Below are 27,077 nucleotides of genomic sequence, written 5' to 3' on the forward strand. Positions count from 1 at the left end.
GTGCATGTAGACAGATAGACAGATGTATATTTATAATTCCAGACTAAGGAGATTATCGCACTGCGTTCTGAGAACGTTCCATATCATCACGTGATGAAAACGTTCCTGGAACAGATATTACCGCATTAGAAATCAAAACGTGATCAGAACGGGATCAGAACGGCAGTTTACCGCACTGCGATTCCTTTTTCTTGAAACCGTTCTCAGAACGGTTTGCTGTATTAAGTTTTGTGGGCTGTCTTCTGATGACGTCGCCACTCAGTGGTTGGACGGCTCGGGAGAGGCGCTGCCCCCAGGAAAGAGGGAAAAGGGAGGCTTGGGCCATGGAGCTCGCCTCTCCTGAGTCCCCCGGCTTACTGAAATCCCTCACCTCCCTTCCCCATAGGAAAGAATCCAAAAACGGAGCTTAAAGAGCAGTGAGCCCTATGGGTCTTCATCTGGGGGGAGCAGAGGATGCTTGGCTATGGGGTTGTCCTGCCATCTCTCTCTCCCCTCTTTCCCCATAGGAAAGAATCCAAAAACGGAGTTTAAAATCTCTCTCAGATGCAGACCCAAAGGGCTCTCCTCTGCTCCTTTTAAACTCAGTTTTTGGATTGATTTCTATGGGGAAGGGAGGTGGGGGATTTCAGTAAGCCTAGGGACTCTGGCCGGGAAAGTGCTTCTCAGCCTCACTGCGAAGTCTTCCCTCCGAAGATTCTCTTGGGAGGGAAAGAAGGCAAGCCCCTATAAAACGCTGGGGCTTCATATGCTGGCATATGTTTGAAGAAAATAGGATAAAACCTATGTAACTTGATGGGCCAAGGGCAGAGTCCCCTCCTTGGCAGCCTGGGCATTAAGGGAGCTCCACGGAGGTCCCTTCAAGCGGAGGGAAAGGGAGGGGACTGGACCAAGGGCAGAGCCTCGGCAGCCATTGCAGCTCTTTAAACCGGTTAGAAAAGAAGAGTCCTCTGCTGTCATCCCATTTCCCCTTTTTGGCAGCTTGACACCCTTTTGCTCCTGTGTGTGTGCATGTAATGTGTGCCTTCAGGTTGTGAGATTCCCTCCCCGCTTTAACTCTTGTCTGGCTCTTTGCTATGGAATTCTGGGAGTTTTTTGCTTGCTTTTCTGTGGTGCTCCAAACAGAGGAGCTTTTGTGGGTTCCCTCCTGGAGAGAAGGAGGAGAAGGTCCTGGGCATCCCTGCCATCCCTGCCTCCTGCAGGCTGCAAGCACAGGAGCCCCGCTGGACATGACACCAGAGGCCCCCCGCAGAAGCAGCCAGACCCTCTCCCTCTTGCTCTCTGCCCTGGTCCCCTCTTCCTTGAGGGAAGGAGGAGCTCCATGGAGGTCCCTTCAAGCCGAAGGAAAGCAAGTTGCCAGGGAGGGGACTGGGCCAAGGGCAGAGCCCCGGCAGCCATAGCAGCTCTTTAAACCGGTTAGAAAAGAAGAGTCCTCTGCTGTCATCCCATTTCCCCTTTTTGGCAGCTTGACACCCTTTTGCTCCTGTGTGTGTGCATGTAATGTGTGCCTTCAGGTTGTGAGCTTCCCTCCCCGCTTTAACTCTTGTCTGGCTCTTTGCTATGGAATTCTGGGAGTTTTTTGCTTGCTTTTCTGTGGTGCTCCAAACAGAGGAGCTTTTGTGGGTTCCCTCCTGGAGAGAAGGAGGAGAAGGTCCTGGGCATCCCTGCCTCCTGCATTGTGACAGCACAGGAGCCCCACTGGACATGACACTAGAGACCCCCAGAGAAGCAGCCAGACCCTCTCCCTCTTGCTCTCTGCTCTGGTCTCTTCTTTCCCTCTCTTTCCCTGCTTTCCTCTTCTCTTCCTTGTCCCACCTTTCCTCCCTTTTTCCTCCCTTCCCTCCCTCCTTCTTTCCCCCCTCACACACACACACCTTCCCTCACTGCAGTCGCTCGCCTGCCTGCCTCCCTCCCTCCCTGCCTGTCATTCTTTCAGCCAATCAGAAGACGGAGGAATGAGGGAACGGATTTGAGAACGGATAAGAATACCGCACACACTTCTCTTGGAACGTTTTCATCACGTTTCAGCTCTCTGGGAACACATTCAGAACACATTCAAATCCGTTCCCTCCTGGAACACATTTGGAACACATTTAAGCGTTCTGAGAACCCGATTGGAACACATACGTGCGGTATACTCAAATGCGTTCCGTTCTCATCACATGATCAGAACGTTCTCAGAACCCAGTGCGATCACTGTGTTTTTGTAACCAGCTTTTCTAAGAAGAGTTTAGGTAGTTTTCTTCTTTTTAATTCAGTAGTTTTATGATCATGAACAAGCTAATAAAAACTATTTGGTTGGTAATGTGTGGAAATGTATTTTCAAGTCTGTATTCCCTTCCTACTTAAAAAAAAATCACTTTTGACACAATCTGAATGTCAGGATTGTATGTAATAGAGAAGCTTCTACTCATTAATTTTATGAATAGGAGAATGGACACCTAGTAACAATTTCTTTAAAAAGACCTTGAGTAGTACTCATGGATGGCCCTAATCTCCACCAATGCAGAAGCGGCGGTCTGGCTCTGCCTCCACTTGCAGCGTCCGGGAACCGCAGCCTTTAAACGGCGCAGCTCCCGGACGCTGCAGAGAAGGAGCGCGGAAATCGTGCTCCTTCTCAGGCCCCGGAAGAGGTGCTGCGAGTACCAAAGGGCGCACTCGCAGCGTCACTTCCGGGGCGCGACATACGGACGCAGAGCGTCCGCTACGTCAATATGGCATCTGCCCTTCCTTCTGTAGCAAATACTAAAACATGACTGGCAAACTATCAAAAGAACAGGTATTAACAGTAGCTTGGGTCATTTGAGGTAAAAGTGTGGTGTGTGGATTGCTGAGGCGTTTAGCAACAAGCAAGGATGGCAGGAATCTTACATTAATCTAACAAGACCTTGAGTTAAATTTTGGACAGATCTTTGAAGTAAAATATGCTCATGCCTTTAAAACATGACTGGAAAACATATATATTTCCTCAACATAGGAATTGTAGTCTCAACTACAGAGAGGCAGTGAGGTATAATGGTCTGAGTTTTGGGCTATGACTCTGGATATCATGGTTCAGATCTCCATTCAGTCACGGAAACACTCTGGGCAACCTTGACCAAGTTACACTCTCTCAGCTTAGAAGAAAGCAAAGGCAAATCCCCTCTGAACAAATCTTGCCAAGCAAACTCCATGATAGATCCATCATAAACTGGAACAACTTGAAGGCACACAACAAGTTCCCCAAAATTTTTCCAAGCTATGCTATTTTATTAGGTGTCATGCAACTGAAAAATAACATTAATGTTTTTTTTAAGTTTTAATGATAGCTGATGCAGCTTTTAACATTTTTTTATGAAACAGTTGTTTACTGTTGTTCATCTGTTTACACTACTGAAAGCCACCTTTCATTGCATGAGTATTCCTGAACTTGAGAAGAAAAACTTCCATATTTCGTAATGAACTAGACCACAATCACTGAATAAACACCAAGATGCAAAATCACTGGGGTACTGCACACGTTCATCCATCTGCTTTGGAACAAGGTTACCAATAAAAAAAATTGGTGGGATTTTCCTCTTAAAGTCAAATGAGAATGGAACCTTTAATGGTGTGGTTAAAAATCACATTGTGGTATGAATTTATTATTTAAAAAATAGTTGAGAACAATATGACTCACATCTTGCAGAATCTTCTATTATTGCATTTATCAGTTTACTGAAGAGCAACACTGAATTATGAAAGGTCATCACACTAAACAAAATATATGAAGACAAATGAAGACATGAAGAGAAATAAGACAAGGCTGAAGGGGATGGGTTAAATCCAGGCAACAAATGTGTAATTACGTGGTGGGGAAAAAAGTGTATCATATGGAAAGAGCCCAAGGTAGCACAAAAGTCTTTGATAATACGAGCTCATAAAAGCCTTTTTAAGGAAGGGGGGCTTTGTGAATATCCTAGGCTAGCTGAAAGATTTGAGCAGCTCAGCTCCATGAGAATTGGGAAGCACAATTAAAATGAAATGTTGATGCCTCTGTTTGCACTCTGAAATATTGATATATAGATACATAAATCATTTTATGAATGCATAGTTCTATACAGTGATTTACTGTGCCCAAATGCTACGTATTCGGTAATAGGGGTGTACAGCCAAAAGAGTGATAGTCTTCTATCATTGTGGAACAAGACAATGCAACTGGGATGAATTATGACCACAAGATTCACGGGTAGCATTGCATCCTGTACATTGCACTATGCCTTTCCCCATTTATGAATGCTTTGAAGTCAAAGCCATGTGTGCAACCCTTCATAGTCTGGTCATTGCCATTTTCTCTTACATTCTTGTCATCACACTTGGAGGAAGTTCTTGACATTCAGTCATCTAAAGCAAGGATGGGCTATACAGTACATGGGGCAACCCTCCCCAAGCTCTGCCTCATGATTTTTCTACACGGGAAAAAGTATAGCATTTCTTTCAAAGAACCTGTGCAGGGAGCATCTACCTTGTTTTCATGAGGTATGTGTCACATTCTCAGAATCTCTCTACTAGAACAATTCAGCTTTAAACATCAAGACACGCATTCATTGTGCACCTTAGTTAGAAAAGTGCTACAGGGGTTGAGGCTGCCATCCACTGTGAAAGCAAATTTGGCAGTACACATTTGTGGCATGGCAGTACAATAGGGTACCTGGTATATTTGTGAAAAATAATACACTCCCATCCTAGGAAGTCACCCACCTCTGTCCTAAGGTTTTAACCAAAATTACTGACTGGCATCCCCTTAGTGAGTTACAATGCCATACGTTTGCCGTATATAACACCACAACTCACTTGTTCAGTCACTGTCATTTTTTCAGTTCACAATTTTCTTCCAAAAATGCAATGATAAAAAAGCCTCACTCACCCACCCTGTGAGCCATGCAAAAAAACCAAAAACCTCCCCCATAAATTACCATTATCGGGGAGCAAGGAGAGCAGCAGCAATGTGTCCAGCTCTTTTCCTTTAGCTGAACAAGCTGCAAGGATGTTACCTGCACAGATGTCCCAGGGAGACCCAGAAATCCCTGCCGGTGCCCGTTGCAGCATGTCCAGCTAAAGTAAAATAGCTGGACATGTCACCACTGATCTCCTCACTCACCAACAAACTGGAAACATACATGGTCTGGGGACTGCACTACTTACAAAGTAGGTTTGGATGGGGAGGGGCACCACTAAAAGACATAGCAACATAAGCCACATCCTTCCTCCTATTTTCACTCCTCCTCCTTCTATGTATAGTCCTGTTTTTCTTACAATATGCTCTGCATATAAGCTGAGCAGTTAAGGTGAGAAGATGCAGCCTTGTCTGACTCTTTTGCCAGTTGGGAACTACTGTACTCTGTTTCTCTGTGTTCTCTTCTGAAAGTAGCCTCTTGTCCTGAGTACAGATTTCTCATCAGGACTGTCAGATGTGTTGGCATACCCATGTCTTTAATGGTGTCAATAGCCTTTCATGTTCTATGCAGTCAAAGGCTTTGCTATAGTCCAGTGATGGCGAACCTATGGCACGCGTGCCAGAGGTGGCACTCAGAGCCAGCCAGAGGAATATGGCACTTTGCAATTAATAAGTGGGTTTTGGGTTGCAGTTTGGGCACTCGGCCTCTAAAAGGTTCACCATCACTACTATAGTCTATAAAGCACATGCTGATTCTCTTTTGGAATTCTCTCATGTGCTCCATTAGCCATCATAGGTTTGCAATGTGGTCCCTAGTGTCTCTTCCTTTTCTGAACGCTACTTAGATCTCTGGGATTTCTCTCTCCATGTATGGTTGGAGTCTATGTTGCAGAAATTTGAACATAATTTTGCATGTATTTTTCCAGATAGCCACCGTTCTAACACAACCGCCAGAAAAAGTAGGATTCAGCAGTCTTTGTGCTATGGCCTCTCTTTAGCAGGAGTAAAGAATTTTGGAGGACTCATGGACTATTTAGCACTATCCCAGGCATGGTATACTTTGCACCAGTCCTTCCTGACAAAACCAGAAGTGACCAAACAACACTATTTATTTTTCAAAAACTATGTTTCTTGCTAAACCAAAGTACAAGATAAGGCAAGGAAAAGACACTGTCAGCTTCTGAGTCCTTCAGCTTGCCTGCCATGGAGTATGATTATTAGTTATAGCTTTGCTTGCTTATAATGTAATATAGAGTACTGTGGCTTATGATGGGACGTGTAGTAGTGTACTAATTGCTAAGACTGTTTTCCACATTCTTTGATGGTTGAAGAGCAGATGGGAAGGGTGTTGAAGTTGAGATCAGTCCCCTGAAAATGGTCAGTCCATTGTAAATGGATGGTGTGGGAGCAGAAAAAAGATCCATGGGAAGGGGGAAATGAGAGTATTTTATTTTCATGATGAATGAAAATGTGGCCCACTTAAAATTTGAATTTGTGTACGCTTTAACTAGACTTTCTTGTCAATCAGCTGAGAAGCAGGAAGGAACCACCTACTAGAGCATGATAATACCATATAATTTTTGATGAGGCAGATACACGGACTTCATGACACTGTCAACAATTTGCCTTTGACAGAATATTTCCCTTAAGTTTAGTATTATAGGTAGTGTGCCCCTAAAACTCCTCTTTCTTCTCTCTGACACTCCACTAGTGAAGATGATACTCTCCAAATATTTATTATTGTAATAATTGCCAATAGTACCTGGTGGTAGATCAGTTTCAACTCCATCTGTTTTCCCCATCCTGTTACCTAAATCACACATGCACGCACACACACATGGAGGACATTCTTGACCACTTAAACTATAAAGAGATTAAGATTTTTGGAAGAAGAGAGTTAATAGAGCCAGATGTACAGTACTAGTAGGATGAAGTAAGTCCTGTTGAGTAATGCCTTCAGCCAGGTAAGCAAGCACAGAGTCACTACATCTAATGCTATTTCCAGCCCTGTCTCTCACTTAATTCAGTTACCTACCAACATTTCACAGATAAAAACTGAGAAACATGTGGGCAGGCAACATCAGAGTATGGTCAATATGGTAAAAGAAGAACACACAAGTTAGGAAAGGTTGCAGCAGTTTACTTTTGCCTGAGCCCAGTGGCATCACTAGGATTGGCGTCACCCAGTGTGGTAACTCCCCACGTTGACCTCTGCCCATACCACACCATACACAATCCTTAATAGTATTTTGTGTACTAATGTTACTCATTAATCATAATTCTTGCATATCACTAAAGTCATGATAATAGTATTGAAACAGCTTCATTGGCTACCGATTTGTTTCCAAACACAATTCAATGTGTGGGTCATTACCTATAAAGTCCTACACGGCTTAGGTCCAGACTATTTGAGAGACTGTATCTCCCCATACAAATCACCTCGATTAAATTACAGTATCACACACACAGCCTCAGTGCATTCACATATGCATAGTTTCATGTGTTTGAAGTGAAAATCTGGTAAAAAGTGATGTTTTTAAAGAAAATTTTAAAAGAATTAAAAATATTTTAAATATTTTTAAATTAAAATTAAAATTTTATTTTTTAAAAAAGGGGACCTCTCCTTTCACTGAGTCTCACCCTGCTCATACCATCTCTTCAGCATTTTAATGGGGTACATGAGGATGTCGTCACCCATTTCTGCCCAAAAGGAAATGTTTGAGGATCAGTGGTGTCACTCCCCCTTAAAGTGCCACCTGGCGTAGTCTGCACCCATGGCACCCACCTCACCCCCTAGTGATGCCACTGTCTGCACCTACTGGGAAGGGGAACATTCTTCCTCCTCTTTCTCCTCTTCCTCCTTCTCCTCTTCCTCCTCCTCCTCCTCCCCCCTCTGCTGAGCTTATTGAATTTAAACACCTTTTGCACCTTGAATTCAGTTTGCAGTAACTGAAATAAGCTGAGGACATGATGGAAACTAGAAGGAAGAGACAAAAACTGGAACAATTTAAAGGCTGCTGAAAATGGTTTGTGTAGCATTAGACTCCTGGAAAGGAAGGAATGGCTCACAGATTTGCAGGAACTTTTCATTTTTGTGAGAACCAGGAAGTTATGCACACATCTCAAATGTCTTGTTTAATTGCTTAAAAGTTAGAAAGCAAAACAAAGATGAAGAGGCACAATTTCTAGGCCTCTGCCTACTGAACAATACAGCTAAGGACTTTTTTTAATGTATGGATGTTTAACCTCAGCCATGTCCCTTTAAAAAAAGAATTTCACTTATACCATCACAGCATAATGTCTTCAGAAAACTCCTAGATTTACTGTTTAATCAAACAAAATAACAGCAGGAAAAGTCTGTGGGAAATTAAACATACACAAACATTAAGACAGACAGTAAGTGATGTATACTGCCCAATGAAACTTTATCGTTTGTGACCGATAGCTGTATCTAGATGTGTGATTTACAAGTTTGCATTAAGAGCCTGAAACTCTATCTAAACCCTATAAATAATGTGTATTGGTAAGTCTAAGGAACATTTATTTCAGTCAGGCTCTGAGCACATTATGTAAACATTTTGTGGAAGAATTACAAACTGGGAATGGAGGTGGCTGAAGACATTTTCCTTCTTGGGACAGAACAATAATGGTGTCCCTCACCCACCCAAGTCAATGTGCACATAATACTTAATGCCATCCAAGCTATTTTGGCATGTAAGGCAGAAAACACCTCAAACACTTCTTGCCATCTTTGCCAGTACAATACACAATAACACATCAAGTAGCTAACAATTTCAGGCCTTTTCATGATTTCCAAAACCTACTGCCTGAAGCATCTGCCTCAGTCTGTGAAATGACAGGGCCATATCCAAGTGGGAGATTTCCTTGTATTTTGCTAGACTCAAGAAAGGAAGAACAGGTAATGGTCTTGCCTTCAGGAGAAGAAACTAAGGAGCAGCATTAATCATTTGCCATTACTTTTGTAGGTTTAGAATCATTGCTTTGAAAATATACTTTGGGAACTATGGGGCAAAAAAGACCGCCCCGATAGAGTGGCGTAACACACCCCTTTCAGCTTGGGGCTTCTTTTAGAGCCGGCAAAAAGGTGCCTTTGCTGCTGCAGTGGCACTTCCCCGTGCTCCTTTTGGCATGCGTCATCTGAACACTGTGCCAAAGAAGCGCCGTGATGCCGCCCTCCGTATGGTCAGGTGGGTGGCATGACACTGACATGATGGGGGTGTGCGATGTTGCCAACATGATGTCGGCAACAGTTCAATGATACTGGAATGGTGGAGGCTTGCAGCTGGTGTTAAACGCCAGTCTATTTAGCCCCAAAGACTCCCAGAATCTCCTTAGATAAGCTGCCTTTTGAACTGTAAAGACAACAAATTTGACTTTGGGGTGACAAGTCCCTTGGATATGTTATTTTCGAAACTACAATGCACAGAAAACTTACTTTTTGGGACTACATTTCTATTCCCAAAAAAGTAGCATTTCTAACTTCAGTTAGGATGGGTGGACTAGCCAGCAAGAGAAGAAATATTGGGTATATTTCAAACTCTACCTATTTATCAGAAATAATTCTAATTTTTGGACTACTATCCTTATGTTTGCCCTGCAGGAATGGAAAGGAAGGAATGCAGGAAGATCTTGGATCCATCCATCCAAGTATCATTGTTCCATCAAGTTCAATATTGCCCCAAATGAGACATGATATACAAATATTACTGGTAAATAAAATAAATAATAATATAATAACTGACAGTGGCTCTCTGGGATTGCATATATAAAGAAAAATTACATACACAAATATGTATTGCAGGGAAAGCTGAATACAAAATATATGATTTGGGAAAGATACATATAAAATGAATTTGTTAAAGAAAGCCAAATATAAAAATAAATGAATTTGCTGACTGATGCGGAAATTGGAGGAAATGGACTTATGATTGAATTGCATGCAAAACTGACAAGAAACAGGTGTAAACTAATTCACCTATCCCTATCTATAACATACATCTATGCATTCAGAATGAAGTTCCATTGTGTTCCATGGGAATACTACCAAAACCTCATTGGGTTTTATTGAATGATGTGTGAATAGACATGCATAAGCTTGCACTGTAAAGTATGTATCATGGAGTCTTCAGTTTGAAACTTGCTTCTGCCACAAACTAACTTGGCAGCCTTTGGTAAGCCACCCCATTTGACCTCAATCCTCCCGAACCCCTATCTGCAGTATGGGGTTAATACTGGCTTGCCTTATTGTGGTGTTGAAAGAGTTATATGCACAGAGATATAGACTGGAACTCTCTTGGTGAAACATGCATGCATAATGTGGGTTGCATGTTATTTACTTTGGTTGGGATGCAAGGAGCTATTCACTAATCTTTACACATCATCCACAACCTTCCCCACTGGCAGATGTCAAGCCTCAGAAGGCCACTGCTGCTGCTATTTAGGAGGGAGGTGACTAAGTAATGGTGAGTCCTGGCTGCAAGGGGAAAAGAAATGAAATGCTAGCCATTCAGGAAAGCAACCTGGTTTCTGTTCCCCTTGCAGCCAGGCCCAGCTGCCGCATCTTTGCCAATCTCATGTACTAGATATTATGTTGTTGTATGTTCCAATCTCAACAGAGCCATGAAATTCACTGGGTATGTGACCATGTTTCACTGTAAAGCTAAAATCTTAATTCATCTTTCCTTTTATGTCTATAGCCAACCAGCTTCACCAATCAAGATCCAGCTGGGACCAACAAACTATAAAACAGGATTACAAACCATGATTTGAGACAGGTTATTGGATTTCTTTCTTGTGTTAACTGTATATTATTATTATTATTATTATTATTATTATTATTATTATTACATGCAGACCTAGTATCCTGTGTAGGCAATGAGGAGATGCAGCAGAAAACGTTGAAGTGTTGGTATTTGTCATGGCATTTAGCCATGCTCCAGTGAAGACACCTAAAAGAAACTCTAGTGATCATTACCTGTATGTGGGTACATGTGTCTATACATGCACCAAAAATCAGTAGTACTTAGAGATTACCCAAATTATTATGATCGGGCCCATTCACACTACACTATAGGGCTGTTATTCTGCTTTAACTATCATGGTTCCATCATATGGAAACCTGTAGTTTGTAGTCTGGTGAGATACTATAGCTTTCTGGCTGACAATTCTACATGACCATCTCTAAACCATCCCAGGATTTCATAGGATAGAACCATAGCAGTTAAAGTAGAATAATAGCACAATAATCGTATAGTGTGAATGGGCCCCAAGTGACAATCTAGGAACAGTGAGCTGGCAAAGGGCAAGGCAGTAGTTGCCATATTGGACTTTGGCTTGAGACACGTGAGAGCGCATGGGGAGGGAGGAGACACATCTTTCCAAGCCACATAAAACTAACAGTTCAAAGTTTTACAAGCACTAAGAAGAATAGTGTATATCAAAGTCTCCCCCCCCCCAAAAAAAAAGTTCTAACAATTTTCATCTCTGTTGAGAGCAAGAGTCTTATTTAAAGCTACAGTATTCAAGGCCAAACCATCTCAGAATACATTGTGTTGCAAGTAGGGTAGCTGAGCTTATAAGAAAAACCAGGCAGGCCTATCTGGGCCAGAATTCTGTTCCCACAGAGGCTGATCCATTGTCTATGGGAAACCTGCAAATAGGACCTGAGCACAGCTCCATTTTATAGTGCCATCAGTGGATATCCAAAGCACACTTGCTTTACTACAAGTGATATATCACTATCCTGACTAGTCGCCATTGATAGCCTTATCATCCATGAATTTATCCAATCCTCTAAAGCCCATCCAAGTCGATAACCATCTATATATCTTGGAGTAGCAAATTACAGGGTTTAACTATGTGCTCTCTGAAAACAGCCTTCCTTTTTATCTGTCCTGAATCTCACACCATTCAGTTTCAGTGAATGTCTCTAGTCTCCAGTATTGTGATGGCAAACTATTTATTTATTTTCCACTTTTCTCCCAAGAAAGCTTATAATAGAAGCTTTTTTAAAAAAAAAACTATAAAAATAGTTAAGCAAATAAACATGAAAAATGCTAATTTTAAAAAGTTTTTGTAAGCAGTTAAAGTATTATAATAGTGATTTTTGAAAATACAACACAGTTCAATTAAAATACCATCCGCAATAGATAGCTTATAGTCAAAGTTCTGGATAAACAAAAAGGTCTTTGCTTACGGGCAGAAAGACAACAAATAGGGGGCTAACCTAGCCTTTCATGGGAGGGAATTCCACAGCCTGAGAACAGCCACAGAGAAGGCTCTCTCTTGTGTGCTTACCAAACGATAGTGGTGGAGAGAAAACCCTCATATGAGGATCTTTAAACCTGGGCAGGCTTATAGAAGGAGATGTGGCCTTTTCAGATAGTCTGATCCCAAGCCACAAAGGGTTTTATAGGTCATAATTGGCACGCACATTGTTTTTGGATAAATCAATCCCACCACACATCCATAAGTACTATTAGGATTGCAGCTAAGCCTAGAAGGTACAAAGTAGCCCACGTGGAATACTGTACTGGAATACATCATCATCCCTCTCAGCTCTTCTGATTCTGTGAAACATGTTTCCACTACTGGCTTAATCATGGTTTGTTGTCATAAATCCTCCCATGCTGCCTGACTAGCTACAGAGATGCAAGGGAAGAGCAACCTGAAAACAAAATCTACTCTGCAGCTAAGAGGTTATTACTGACACTTTTATGGGCCTCATTCTCCCTCTTAATTCTCCCCGTCCAATAGTAGGTCCCTTTCACCGCCTTTCACCTTACTGACTTCTATTTTCATATAAGCTGCCTAGAGATATATGTAGGATTATTATTATTATTATTATTATTATTATTATTATTATTATTATTATTATTATTTATGCACACATCCCACCTTCCTCCAATGAATGTATGATGTTGTAAAAGGCTTTCTTCCTCTCTACTTTATCCTCATGGCAACCCTGTGCAGTAGGATAAGCTGAGAGAATATGTGGTTCACCCAGAGTCAACCAATGAGTTCCACAGATCACAGGACCTTCAACCAGGATCTTCCAGATTCTTCAGTCAAGAAGATTACATCACTACACTCTTATAGTACTGTTTTTCCACATTTACTGCTCAGGCTGCCTCCTGCGGCATTCTGGGATTTGCAGTTTAGGGAAAGGCATTTAGAATTCTCAGTCAGAGGACTCTTAGACCTCACTGAACTACAAACCCCAGAATGCCACAGGAGGCAGCCAGAGCAATAAAAATGGAATAGCAGCACTATAAGAATATAGTGCAGCAATCTCCCAAATTCTTCAACCGGGTTTTTCAACCAGGATCATCCAGGTGCCATTACAATTGTCAACTCAGAAGTAATCTCATGTGGGAATTTTAGAGCCCTGTTGGTTTTTGTTTTGTTTGTTTGTTTGTTTTCGACTGAAACTCCCACCATTCCTCATCATGGCTGCTTGGACTTGCAGTCCAAATTATCTCATAGGCTGCATGATTCATCCCCTTTCCCCCAGCATTTGCTATAACCACGGGGCATATCTTTGCGCTTAGCAGATTGCACATACATTTCAACAGATTCAATTGCACAGTTTGACACAGATGTTCACCCTCCTTGCAAGACTTCACAGAGAATGCTGAGTCCTGATTGAGGGAGGGAAGGGAGAGTTTTAGACTGTATTAGTATTGTCGTTGTTTTGTTGTTGTTGTCATTTTTGCTGCTGCTATTGTTATTGTGATGGGTTGTGCCAGCTGTGACCAAAGGTCTCCATCCAGCAATGATAAAACAAAGGGTGACTGAGTTACATCTCGCCAGTCCTTCTTTGCTTCCTATCTCTATTATGCTACATAAGGGAATGATGGAGTCTACAAAACAGTTATGTAAAGCAGGTTAGTATTTGCCGTGCACAATAAACCAACTTTAGCTGGAAAAAACACTGTTTGTTTAGAAATATGTGGACTGAATCATGGCTTAAGAAAATGTGGCTTTGAGTATACATCATGTATTTGTTCATTACATTTTTTATCTTACCTGTTCTTCAGTCAGTTCAAGCTGGCACACATGGCTCACCTGATCCTCAGTTTATCCTCACAAAAACCTTTCAAGCAAAAAGGCAAAATGAGAGGTGCAAGTTCATCTGGTGAGTTTCATAGCTCAGTGAAGACCTGCAAGTGGAACCCATGGTCCCCAGTCCTAACATTTTAACTACCACAGCACACTGGCTTTGTACATCGTGAAAACTGGGTGGAATGGGTGGAATACAAATGTGTAGAGTAGAGATCTTTCTGTGCCCTATTCCATGATACCTTTGAGCAGGTACAGTCAGAAACTAGACCTGTGTGTGTGTCTGCAAGGCATTTGCTTTACCACTGAATTAGACTGTTTGTCTTCTTCTCCAGTTCTGCGTTCACTTTCTCAGTTTGCAAATTAAGGACAAAATGCCCAGGAGAGTTGCCATCTCTCCCCCACCCCACTCCCACACATCCTAGTGCCTCTAGCAACTCTATAAGTAGCAGAAATCCAACAGATGCTAGCAAAACGTGCAATCTGAAGTGTTGTTTGGTCTTTGAATTGGGCATGTTTTGTTTTATAGCTTGATGTTAAGCAACAAAACATGTGTTGTGTAGGAAAATTTGTTTACACAGGCTGAGCCAGCAAGAGTCACACTTATCACAAAATGAGTGGGAGGATGCACAGTTGGCAACACCTCCAGCTGGAATCTGACAGAATAAGTGGTGGGGGGAAAAGATTTTTCTGCCAGGGAATTAGAAGCTATTTCTAAAAGGGCTTGCATTAGAAGTCAAGCTGAAATGAACTTTTATTGAAGTTACTTGAAGGGTGAGCAATGGCTGGATCACAATGTCCATCATCTCTTACCATTGGTTATGCTGGTGAAGATGAGGGAGGTTGCAGTCAAACAACATTTATAGGCAACAGTGGATGGTGGCACCCATGTCAATAGGTTGTGAATCCCTTCCTGATTTTTAGTCTAAACGTCTAAGATCCTGTACCTGTTTGTTTTATTTTATTTGTATGCCACCTCTCTCCCAGAAGGGGCACAAGGTGGCTCACAGAACACAGAAGTAGGGAGAATGTACAAAGACCCTTCCCATTAAAAGCAACCCTTCCAAATCAGTCCAGTTGTGGCCAGAAGTCTTTCTGGGAAAACAAGCTATTTAGCTGTTGGTAAGTATTCCACAGCCTAGGTTCAGTTACTGAGAAGACCCTCTATAGATCCTGTGAGGGTGCCTGTGAAGGAGCTGGAAATAAGAAATAGCCTTTCCCTGTAAATCTCAGAATGTGAGCAGATTCATATGAGGAAATTTAGTATTTCAGAAAGTCTGAACATAACCTATACAAGGCTGTGGTGCATACCTACAGAGTCCTGTTTATACCCTTGCTAATCAGGTTTCTAGGTTTCAAGGTCTTGGAGCTATAGCAAACATTAAACTCACAACCTTTCTCTCAGATTATCACAGATTAAAAGTCACCAAACTTGTAAATTAGAGGTGGCAACCATAGGCAGAACACAACTGGGTTTGCTTGTAAACAGACACAGCAAGGGCAGTTTACTACAAAAAGAAATTTACTCCCACAGCAAGGACCTCCAGGATTCAGTGGTTCATATTTCTTATAGCTATGCATTGCTTTTTAAAAAGAAAGAAAGAAATCCTCAGGTTTTAAAGCCACTTTCTTACATTGTGGTGGGATGACATATCATTTCTAATCCTTGAAGTACATGAGAAAAGACACCATTCTCTGACATTGCTGTGTATCATACATGTATGCAAAGGTTTGATCCTCCTAGCTCTGGGGACCTGATGGCATAAAAATTGGCGGTGCTTGGTTGAAAAGAGAGCACTACCTGCAGTGAACTGGAAAAATTCAAGGCATGGGTGAAGAATTATTTCTGCCATTCTCCAGGGGAAGACATACTCCACAGTGACTTGGAGGAAGGCCGCCAGCAAGCATTTCTATGAAATGTTCCTGCCCCTGCCCTGCCCCAAATAGCATTTGTTCCATATAAATCCTAACGTCAGTGGGCTATTTCCCAAGTGGATTCCTCTAAGCAAACGGAGAAGTCAATTTTTCATCTGGGAGACTAGTAATTCAAATATCAATGAATATTGATCTTCCTTCTTGACCTAGGAAGACATTCTCAGATTACTTACAAAAAGAGGGAAACTATACATTATTTATCCACCTCTTAAAAGGTTCGTTGTCCATTCTCTTCTTGAAGTTATACACAAAACTCTAAGCTGAAAGAAGATGAAAAGAAAGCTGAACTTTTCTTTTCCCATATTCCTCTTATTTAAAAAGAAATAAGGTATGTATAGGATATTTTAAATATATAAGGTGGGAGTCAGAGTAGACCCATTGAAATAAATGGAATTTATAGGTTAGTCATAACTAAACTCTAAAGTTTTGTTTTCCTCATTCATATTCATCTTTTATTTCTTTTATAAAACCAGAAATGCACACTTTAAAACAATAGTTCCCCAACCTGGACCCCTAGATTCTATTGCACTTCACTTCTTGGAGACTTGTAATCCAACATCTGAGCATCCAAAATTGCAGGCCACTGCCTTAAAGTAACCACTACCAGATGCATGCAGAACAAGGATCTGATGGGAAAGGAACTAAAAGTGGACATGTTCCTGGTAATAATTAATTTAAAAGTGACATTTAAAGAGTCAAGTTGTTCACTGGCAGCTGGACAAATAAATAGGGGAAATGTCTTGGGAAGAATCTACCTAGTTGCCATCAATCAGTCCCTCTCTGATTCTGGAATCAGAGAGTTAATGAAGACAGATAAACCCATCCACACTGTTGGCCTCTTGCTGCCAATGAACAGTATTTAATGGTCAAGTGCTGTCACTGGGAGAGGTGATTCATTAGCAAAGGAAGGAAATCTCATGGCACCTCAACTGCTAATAAAAGAGATCCAATCAAGTCAGCTAGCCTACATGTAAAGTTGATGACAGAGCAGTGCAGCTTTGCAACTCACCTTCAGCACTAGAAAACAATGGCAGCAGCAGGTCCTCTTAACAACAGCAGGCGTTTCTGACCCCTACTTGAGAGGGACATGACCAAGATTAATTGCTGCTTTCTTTAAAATTAACTTTTGTGTTGTATCTGAAAGGCCGGAAGACCTAAGAGAGACCTGTGTCAAAAAGGCTGCATTGGATGCAAGCCCAGCTGTACTGGAGATGTGTGTGGTTTCGGGCGAAGTGATGTGTGTGGAAAATACAATGTGAATCTGACTGAGAAGAGATGGTTGTCAGCCCAAAGTCCTTGGAAGATTGAGGTAATTCCTTGATGTAGTACACATGGACAGTTCTAATAGGCTATAATCCAGCCCAAAGCCTATGCTGAAGAATACATGGGGTGCACCTCTGAACGCAGTGCAGCTAAAATGCGCCATTTTATTATGGTTCATTGATGCTTAAATTTCCTGTTCAAGTAGATTTTAATTAGGTGGGTGCTCATCTTTCTTGTCAATGTATTTGTAATCTGACATGATTTCTGCACTATTTCTGCAGTGCAGATGCAGTAGTACTGTGTTTATGATGCTGTGGGATATCAGAAGGGATCTTAATATATGATGATCTGCTATACAGATTGGCATAGAAATACTGCATTTAACTCAATGCTATGAAATTCTGGGATTTGAAGCTTTGTGAGATATTTATCCTGTCAGCGAGCTTTGATGCCACAGCAAACTACAAACTTTGTTATTGTTTTGCCTTCAAATCATTTCTGACTTACGCCAACCTTAAGGTGAACCTATCGTGGTTTTTTCTTGGCAAGATTTGTTCAGAAGAAGTTTGCCATTAATTCCAGAATGGGCCATGGCAGTTAAAGCAGTGTCACACTGCATTATTTTTACAGTGCAGATGCAGCCCACATATTTGCCAAATAAATCCATGATGTATACTGCAGATATGTACATACCCTTATGGCCACATGGGGCCATTCACAGAAAACCACCAAATGCAGTTCTGGCTCAGGTCCTATTCACTGTGTGTGTTTTAAATGCCTATTTTCCCTTTATACGTTTACGTATTTGCCACATCAAAAACAGGTCAAATGCCACTGTAGGTAGCTGTGGTACCATACAAAGTAGTAACCTGTTATACTCAGAGTATTCTCATGTAAAGCTGTTGATTTAAAAAATATTTGAGATGATATATGTGGATGATATATACTGAGAATCTGAGCAAGGAACTGTTTTGTAGAGAAAGCATCCTGACAGTAGGATAGTGGACTCTTGCTCTGCTGCCTCCTTCCAAAACAAGAAGGTTGTAGAGCTTTGCCAGGATGAGACTTTAGGGATCTAGCCAAGAAACAGGGGAAATCAGGAGAAACACTAGGCATAAAATATTTTTTTTCCTAACCAGTTGCTTAGATGATATTTGAAAGGAACCTCAAATAGAATTGGAAATAGCTCTCCCATGAGTAATCAAGCAATTCATATGGGTTTACTGAAAGCCTTAATGCTTTGCCGAACTGATGACATTTGAAGTGCAGGTTTTATTTTATTTTTAAATAAAATATATGTGTTTAAGTAATGTAGGTTGATGTATCAATCTCAGCACATCCTCACATTGGCTTACAGGCTTCAAAAAAGAGTCAGGCTGCTGCCCTACATATGCTTACAAAGGTGAACTATAGGCCCGTTACAGACCGCCGAGAAGCGGCGGTCTGCCGCTGCCACAGGTTGTAGTGTCCAGGAACCGCAGCAGCCAAACAGTGCGCACTCCTTCCTGGGCCCCGGAAGAAGCGCCGCAAGGAGAGAGGATGCTGCGCGTTCGCGATGTCAAAATGGCGGCGCCCATCTGTATAGGGCGCCGCCATTTTGACGCACTCATTACGTGCGAGGGGCAAGGTGCGTCAGGAAGCGCCGCCCCTCGCGCGTAATCACGGCGCCTCATGGGCCCATCTGTAACGCGCCATAATTCCCAGAACCTCTGAACCACATTCAGGATGGATCTCTTAGGCTGTATCCACACTGCAGAAATAATCCAATACCATTTAACTGTCATGGCTCAGTGCTATGGTATTCTGGGAACTGTAGTTCTGTGAAGCATTTAGCCTTCTCTGTCAAAGAGCTCTGGTACCACAAGAAACTGCAAATCCCAGTGATCTGTAGCATGATTTGTAGCACTGAGCCATGGCAATTAAAGTGGTGTCAAACTGCATTATTTCAGCAGTGTAGATACAGCCTTAGATATTTGAATGTGGGAGACAATATTTATCGTTGTTAGGAATATAATTCTTCACCAAGGAAGTGATGAATGGTTTTAATAATTTTCTTCCAAGTGCAAAAAAAGGTATTTGAAAACCACACAGTTTTTCCAGCCTATCTGCTATTCTGCACAACAATCACAAATGGATGTTTTACATGGAAATAGTAATAATTTTAGAGTATAAATTTGTTGATTTGTTATTTATCCAAAAACATTGCTACAGTGGGCCCTTGGTATCCACTGGGGGTTGCTATTTTCAAGCTGTGGATCCTTGAATCCGTGGATAAAAATATCCATAGATAAGGAGGGCTGACTGTATACCATTTCTTATGTTCTCGTATCCAAAAACACCTCACATCACCACTAAACAACCACAACAAAAATACATATGAGAGAGTTTCAAACCACACATGACTTGCAGAAAAGATGGGTTTTCAATTAAAAAAAATAATAATCCCAAAACAAGCTAGAATTGAGACTTGGGTACATTGTAGAGGGGAGATCACTTGGAGAGTGGATACCATGACAGAGAAGGTCTGTCTCCATATCACCTCCCAGCAGAAATCTATAGGCTTGTCAGTGACAGCAGTGCCTCTGATACCATCACAGGATGCAACTGGACTTGGTTCTCAATAGGTCATCGTGCAAGATTTCAAGAAAGCATTGTCTTAGCACAAGACGTCAAAATCTCCGATATTTTACTTTTTAAAAAAGTGAAATAGCAGTGCAAAGAATAAGGCAGACAAATTTAATCAGACCAAGGGAGCTGAGGATGGAATTGAATTGCCAGATCTCAGGGCCTGGCCCCGAGTCTCCAGGTTTTGGGGATCATTTGAACACATTCTCCAGTTTTGTTGGCTCATCTCCCAGCAAGAGGAAAGGGCTGTGTGCAAATGTCCACCTCGTTTAGAACAGTAGGTTGCTGAAATTTAGGAGGCTTAATTGTTTTTGCAACTTGCAAAAATGATCCAAATATTCCATATCCTAGTCCTTGAATCAGTGAGAAATGCTTTCATTTTACCTGGATCTGGAAACATCCCCTTTACCTAAGATTTCTATCTTAATTTCCAAAATGGAAAATATGTTCTCTCTGTATGTGGATGATAAGCTGTAAACAACTGTGATTGGTATTTAGCAAATAACATTTAATCACATCATCTAGGTCTCAAGTTTTGGCTTAGAAGTGCCAAGGACAAGACTAAACTGGCCAAGGCCAAGGCCAAGACTAAACTGGCAATCCTAGGAGCCCCATCCCAGGTTCCTTTCCTACAATTAAAGTTGCCCTGAAGCTTCTATTTATAGTCGGCCCTCCATATCCCCAGGTTGTGCAACCATCCATTCAAACATCCACAACTTGGGGAAAAATTAATTCCAAAACGCAAGCCTTGATTTTGCCAGTTTAGATAAGGGACACAATTTTACTACACTATTAGAACTTGAGCATCCACAGGTTTTAGTATCTACAGGGGGCCCTGGAACCAAACCCCAGCAGATACCGAAGCCCCAATATAAGTTTCTTAGGACAACAGAGCCAGTATTTATATGTGTACCTATCTTAACTTTTCTCAGGGGGGGGGGGGATAACTTTAAGGAAGCCATTTTCTTCTAGAATTGTGCATGGGAAGGAAGAGGTAATCTCCTTCCCAGCATTATGGGCCAAATTTGATTTGGGAGCAAACTCTCTGAATTTTTTGGTGGGTTTCTGGCTGGCATCTCTGAAGATGCCAGCCAAAGATGCTGGCAAAATGTCAGGAAGAAACTCTTCTAGAACATGGCCACATAGCCCGAAAAACCCACAAAAAACTATGAATGCTGGCCATGAAAACCTTCAACTTCACAAACTCTCTGAAGTTGGTGAATTATTAAATTATTAATTAAATTTTTTCCTTTTCTTTTCACCATGAAGAATCCTGATTATGGCTCTCCACTAGCAGCTGATTGTTCTGACAACAGTGAGGAAGGGTTTAGTCTGAATTCCAAAAGAGTTATAGAAGATGCTGAACCTGTTTGGGTTGTAGGGTTCACATTTGGGGTACCTCTTATGAAGCATGGACTAAAAGCTGATGTGGAGTCACCACCAGTCAACCGGCAGAAGACATGCTTTGCATGGGCTCTCCATGGTCATCATTTCTCAAGGATCAGTAAATCAGGAATGGAGAACATGGGGCCGATACTGGTGGACTTCAACTCTCATGATCTCTCACCTTTGACTATTTTGGATCCCCATCCTTGCAGAATAGTGATTATTCTTCCAACCTCTTTCTTGGCCGAAGGACCAGAGAATCTGGCTACAATGAGAGGAGTACAAATAGCCAGTTAAAATTTTAGGTACAATATTCTTTCATAGAGCCAGACATCTCATACCATCTCCACTACAGGAGTTACATGATGAAACATCCAGAAAATTATGTTGCCTGGCTATTCACAGCAGGCCAGTAGAGCCTTTGAGACACTGACTGCTGAGCAAATTAGAGCATCACACAGCCTATTCTTACCTACTGGGCAGAGAATCAAGGGTTCGTAAGGCCTCTCACTCACACACTCTGCTGAGCTTTCTTTGCCAAGTGTAATTTCTGCCAATCATCAAATATGTTTTATCTAGAAAACCTTGGGCATGAGGTTACCTGCCATGTCCCCATGTTTTTCTTCATTTGTTTAATAATGGTTGGGACAGAGTCTTTTGAAACAAGTAGTTTTTTCATTAGTAGAGCCAGATAGCCCTAGCATGAAACCAAGTCACTGCTTCAGGAGGAGAAGCTGGGATGGGGTGATGTTCTTCTTGAACCCATACAGCCATTCCCCTCTCTTGCAATGTAGTGTGTCTCACATACCCTGTCTGTCAGGATTGCCCCTAAATGTTCCCTCTGCCCTGTTAAGAGTTAGCTTTGCTTTTACTGTGCTTAAGCCATAACAGTAAAATGTGCTAGAAGAGGTCTGCTATTTGGGAAAGGAGGATAGAGATACCACCAGTTATCATGAGAATCAAGGTCTCATGACATGGGAATGAAATGTAGATGCCTGGGAAAGGGTAGTGCTTGCAAGAGGTTTTAACAAAGAAACCAATGCTTGTAATTCAGTTCTGGCGAAATATGTACTTCCGTTCTGATCTCCTCAATAAACTCTCTGGTTCATCCATGAAGCCTGGTTATTCAGTTAGATAGAGGCAGGACATTACACTGTCACCTATCCTTTAAACTTGGCTTAGTGCAATTTAGTGTGATGAGAAACATGAATGTGGTTAAATGACAGCTCCCATTAGCCCTTGTCAGCAGAGCCAACAGTGAAGAATGCTGGGAGTTGCAGTCATCAACACTGAAGGCCACTTCAGCTTGCTTCATCCCGCAGCTGATGTATGGCTCAGCTTCTCTACATCCTGAGCTTTACTTTGGGCCAGTCCTGCTCACTGGAAATATTCTAGAATTTCCAAAAGTCAATTTGACATGGCCTATGAATAACAATCACTGCTTCTGCATCCTGGTTTGATTCTGAGCTTTAGATGCCTAGCAGAGTTAATAACACCTACTGACAATATTATCTCATAGCTTTATTTTTTGAAGCTCTCTCTTTGACTACATACAGATCCACTGTAAATGATATGTGGAAGTGAAACTTATAAAATACTAATCAAAGAGAGGTATTAGGACTCTTTCTGTTGCTGAAGTTTATTGCCATTACAACTACTGATGCACGTGTTTAATATCATCTCACCTACCCACCACCATTCCCGAAGGGTACAATGTTAATACAATGCCAGAAGACTGTACCTGTGAAAGGGGATGGTCACTAGACAATAACTTTTCCAAGTCTAATTTCATTTTAGATTGCTACCTGACAATAACATTCACTGTCAATATTATGCCATAGCTTTTCTTTGCGAATCTCTCTGATGACGTACAAACTCATTATAACTATTTCTCCAATAGCTATTCCATGACCCCTAGTGGGGAAAGGGACACTTGCAGCATTGGATATAAAGGATCTGCCTAATTTGAGAACGGTCAAGCCAGTGTGGCCCATCCACTATGTGTCAATGGCTAATAGGTTCTCCTATATAATTCCATGCAGAACACCATTCCAGGCATATAATTCTCTCTTTACAGTTGTATGTATTTCAATGTATTTTTTGTTGTTATCCATCCTCCTTAATCTTCTTTTGATTTGTTGGCTGCAGTCCCTGTTCCTATCAAAGTCTGATCCCAGGTATGACAACTCTTTTACTAGTTCTGTTTCTTCATTGTCTAGGTTGAATTTGTCTAGATTCTCCATGGTCATTATTTTTGTTTTGCTTATGTTTAACAGTAAGCCTGCTTTTGCACTTTCTTCCTTTATCTTCCTTAGTAGTTGTTCCAGGTCTGGGAAGTTTTCTGCAGTATTATTATGCATATCTTTGGTCAGTATGATGTGTATCTTTGGTCCAAAACACACTGCAGAGATAATCCAGTTTGAGACCGCTCAATGTTAGGGGATTCTGGGAACTGTTGTTTTGTGAGACATTTAGCCTACTCTGTCAGAGAGCTCTGGTGCCATAATAAACTACAATTCCCAGGATTCCCTAGCATTGAGCCAGGCCAGTTAAAGCAGTGTCAAACTGGATTATTTCTGCGTGTATTTTAGACCCACAATTGTTGATATTCCTTCCTCCTGTTTTCATTCCTCCCTCTTCTGTGTCTAAGCCTGCTTTTCTTGCAATATGTTCTGCATATAGGTTGAAGACGTGGGGTGATAAGGTCCAGACTTGTTTGACTCCTTTGCCAATTGGGAACCATTCTGTTTCTCCATGCTCTGTTCTGACAGTAGCCTCTTGTCCTGAGTACATATTCCTCATCAGGACTATCAGATGTGTTGGCACTCCCATGTCTTTAAGGGTGTCCATAGCCTTTCATAATCTATGCAGGCAAAGGCTTTGCTATAGTCTATAAAGCACCTGCTGGTTTTCTTTTGGAATTCCTTGGTGCACTCCATTAGCCATTGTGTGTTTGCAGTGTGGTCCCTAGTGCCTCTTCCTTTCCTGAACCCTGCTTGGACCTCTAGGATTCTATGTTGCAGAATTTTGTGCATAATTTTGCTTGCATGGCAGATGAGCAATATGGTCCCTATGGTTGCTGCAGTCTTTTGTGTCTCTTTTTTTGTGAATGGGGATGTTCAGTGTGCCCACGTCATATGCAAGTGCGCCATATGTGGTTCCAACATATGCTGGAAGCCGCACCGGAAAGACTTCTCTCGGGTCTCAGAAGAAGCAATGGGGTGTGCCAGGTGCGCACTGCAAGAACGAACCCCGTTGTTTCCGATGGAGCTTGAGTTTACGTGGTTTTCCCTTACACAATGGGGCCTGGAATGGATCCTTCACATAAGGGAAGGGCCAACTGTATATCGATAATTTTCTTATTTGTTGGTCATTGTTTTGTTTCCAAATCTGTTGACATATGTTGGTTAGTATAGTGGGTCCTCGCCTTACGTGGGGATCTGTTCCGGATCCGTCTGCATAAGGTGATTTCCGCCTATGCTCAAGCCCCATTGGAAACAATGGGGCTCGTGCACGGCGGCACGGCGACACGGCGGCACGGCGGCGCGCAGGGCGCAACGGGCGCGCGCACCCATTCAATTGAATGGGATGCGCCGCCCCTTCCGCCCCGCGGCTTGAGCGCGTATGCTCAAGCCGCGTAAAGCACGCCCGCGTATGACGCAGGCACGCTGTAGTAGTGTTGACTCTGTCAATGTGGATTGCAACCGTTCATTTGGAATATATAATCTGTTTCATGTGATTTCTTTTTTACCATTTCTCTTACTGTAGCTTCCACCTCATTTTTTAGAATGTGGGGTTCATCTTCATATAGTTCTTCATTCCATGTGTCCTTCATTTAGCATCCATTTCATATAACTCTTCTGTGTATTGCATCCAATGTCTTTTTATTCCTTCCTGATCTTCAATTACAGTGTGCCCGTATTATACGCAGCTTTGAGAGGGATGCAAGGGGCGGCGCGTCCCATTCACATGAATGGGGCACGCTCCCGTGGCGTGCGCCCTGTGTGCCACTACCGCGCTGTCGCAGGAATGAGCCCCATTCATTTGAATGGGGCTTGAGCATCCACGTATTTTCTCTTACGTGGAGGGTCCAGAACGGATCCCCCACATAAGAGAAGGGCGGATTGTATGTTATTTTTATTGTTATGGAGCTTCTGGGCCCTTGTTTTGAACTTGCTTTTGATTTTCCAGATTTTGTGAAATAGGTCTCTCACTCTTCCCTTTTTGTTGTTTTCTTCTGTTTCTCTGCATTGGCTGTTGTAGTAGTTTTCTTTATCTTTTCACACTAGCCGTTGTACTGATACAGTCATGATTCTTAGTTTGTTCCGATCTCCCTTTTGTTTTGCTGCTTTTCTTTCCTTTATTGCTTGTAGCATTCCAATGTATATAGCCCCATTTGTTGTTGTTGTGTGCCTTCAAGTCATTTCCTATTTATGATGTTCCTAAGGCGAACCTATCATGGGGTTTTGTGGGCAAGATTTGTTCGGAGGAAGTTTGCCAGTGACTTTCTTTGAGGCTGAGAGCATGTGACTTGCCCATGGTCACCCAGCAGGTTTCAAGGCAGAGCAGAGAATCGAACCCTGCTTTCCAGATTCTTGGTCAAACACTTAAACCACTACACCGTATATATAATTTGATGTATTCCCAAGATATAACACCATTCTATGTGTATACTGTAATTCTATGTATATAATTCTGGCATTTGAGTGCCATGTTTATAATTCCATGCGTATGATTGTATGTTTTCCAATGTACAGTTATACCTCAGTTAACAAAGTAGATGTGTTTCAGGGCATTCTGTCTTTCACAGAAAAGTTGGTATCTGCGGAAGAAATAACATGGAAAGAATAACATTGGTTCCTAGAGCACAAAAAATGAATAGCAGTTCAACATGTTTCAGCAAGCTGGTTATTCAAAACTAACAATGTGCACAAGTGAAATAGAAGAACCAGGTCAGGTAAGCCTAGCATAAGTAACCAAAATCATTTTGAAAATTCAAGAGACCATCTGAAAACTTCTTCCAAATTGTATCCAGGGATGACTTTTCTTTCACCAGCCACCTCTATTCTTATGATTTCCATTGTGGAAGTCTACAGATCCATGATTCTTTAATATGCCGTGGGGAGCGGGTGACACAGGTCTGACCACTTTCTCCATTTTTCTCTGTTTTGCTGTTTACACATGCTCAATAAGAGATTCTGGAGCCAACTTCTATTTCCTTGCTTATTGTAGGCAAGCACACCTAGCTGCAGTAAAATTGGCTGGTGCATAAACTCATTCTTTCCCAGCTCAAGCTTTATTACATTATTTATTCTACACAGGTAGCTGCCACCAAATACTAACAGTCTGTGTTTCTCTAGCTCTCCTTCATCATCCTTCCAATGCTGATGCTGCTAAAAACCTTTCAATAAACAGAGGATGGGGAAGAAAGGGGTCTGGATGGACATAAAGACTTCATAAAAAGGATCTTCTTTGTTAGAGGCATTGTTAATTGAAATAGGCCTGTATATAACCCCATTCCATGCAGATAATTGGAATATTTTAATTTTATGATGGGTGTTTTTAATGTGTCCTATGTTTATATGTTTTAACTTAAGGTATTTAAACAGTTTTATGTCTTAATCTATGTTGTACCCCACACAATATGGAGATGCGGGTAATAAATTTATTATTATTATTTCTGTCTATAATGCCATTCCATTTGTATAATTCTATGTGTCACTGCTGTTACTGTTATATTACTCCATGTTCATGCTGATTTATAGTGGCCCTGTCATAGAATAGGGAGGTTTGCCAGTGCCTTCCTCTGAGGCTGAGAGAGTGCAACTTCCCCAAGGTGCATTTCCATGTCTGCATGAGGATTCAAATCCTGGTC

General features: G+C 41.8%; 1 long non-coding RNA gene across 1 annotated transcript in view; it reads right to left on the reverse strand.

Moving 5' to 3' along the window:
• Positions 1 to 14,030, reverse strand: part of LOC121927297 — a 19,682-nt gene extending 5,652 nt beyond the window's left edge. The window contains exon 1 of the long non-coding RNA XR_006103171.1: positions 13,961 to 14,030. This is a non-coding gene — a long non-coding RNA (uncharacterized LOC121927297). The remainder of the gene's footprint in view (positions 1 to 13,960) is intronic.
• Positions 14,031 to 27,077: the final 13,047 nt, after the last annotated feature.

This window comes from Sceloporus undulatus, chromosome 3 (genome assembly GCF_019175285.1).
Source record: "Sceloporus undulatus isolate JIND9_A2432 ecotype Alabama chromosome 3, SceUnd_v1.1, whole genome shotgun sequence".
NCBI lineage: Eukaryota > Metazoa > Chordata > Lepidosauria > Squamata > Phrynosomatidae > Sceloporus > Sceloporus undulatus.